Below are 966 nucleotides of genomic sequence, written 5' to 3'. Positions count from 1 at the left end.
AGAAAGTGAAGAAAAACTAAAGAGCCTCTTGATGAAAGTGAAAGAGGAGAGTGAAAAAGTTGGCTTAAAACTTAACATTCAGAAAACTGAGATCATGGCATCTGGTCCCATCATTTCATGGCAAATGGATGGGGAAACAGTGGAAACAGTGGCAGACTTTATTTTTTTGAGCTCCAAAATCACTGCAGATGGTGACTGCAGCCATGAAATTAAAAGATGCTTGCTCCTTGGAAGAAAAGCTATGACCAACCTAGACAGCATATTAAAAAGCAGAGACATTACTTTGCCAACAAAGGTCCATCTAGTCAAAGCTATGGGTTTTCCAGTAGTCATGTGTGGATGTGAGAGTTGGACTATAAAGAAAGCTGAGTGCCAAAGAATTGATGCTTTTGAACTGTGGTGTTGGAGAAGACTCTTGAGAGTCCCTTGGACTGCAAGGAGATCCAACCAGTCCATCCTAAAGGAAATCAGTCCTGACTATTCCTTGGAAGGACAGATGCTGAAGCTGAAACTCCAGTACTTTGGCCACCTGATGTGAAGAACTGACTCATTAGAAAAGACCCTGCAAGCAGGATTTAGACTACAATATAGCTGCTAAGTGCTGTGTTGTCGTTCCCCCTGCTAAAAATAAAGTTGTTTCTTTACTATACCTGTCTGCTATGCTCCAGTAGCAGCCAGGAACGCTTGGTCTCATACATGCTGAAGAGAAAAAAAATAAAAGAAAAGACCCTGATCCCGGGAAACATTGAAGGCAGGAGGAGAAGGGGATGACAGAGAGTTAGGTGGTTGGATGGCATCACCAATTCAATGGACATGAGTTTGAGTAAACTCTGGGAGTTGGTGATGGGCAGGGAGGGAGGCTTGGCATGCTGCAGTCCATGAGGTCGTGAAGAGTTGGACACGATTGAGTGACTGAACTGATATGTATCACAACTTCCTTATCTATTTATCTGCTGATGGACATCT

General features: G+C 43.1%; 1 non-coding gene across 1 annotated transcript; it reads left to right on the top strand.

Annotated features, from left to right (window-relative positions):
- The first annotated feature begins 566 nt into the window (after nucleotides 1-566).
- LOC133058132 (small nucleolar RNA SNORA63) lies at nucleotides 567-698 on the top strand. The gene has a single exon (XR_009693243.1). It is a non-coding gene; the product is annotated as a small nucleolar RNA SNORA63 (small nucleolar RNA).
- The last annotated feature ends 268 nt before the right edge of the window (nucleotides 699-966 follow it).

This window comes from Dama dama, chromosome 5 (assembly GCF_033118175.1).
Source record: "Dama dama isolate Ldn47 chromosome 5, ASM3311817v1, whole genome shotgun sequence".
Lineage (NCBI taxonomy): Eukaryota > Metazoa > Chordata > Mammalia > Artiodactyla > Cervidae > Dama > Dama dama.
This window is presented reverse-complemented; position numbering and strand designations above follow the sequence as displayed.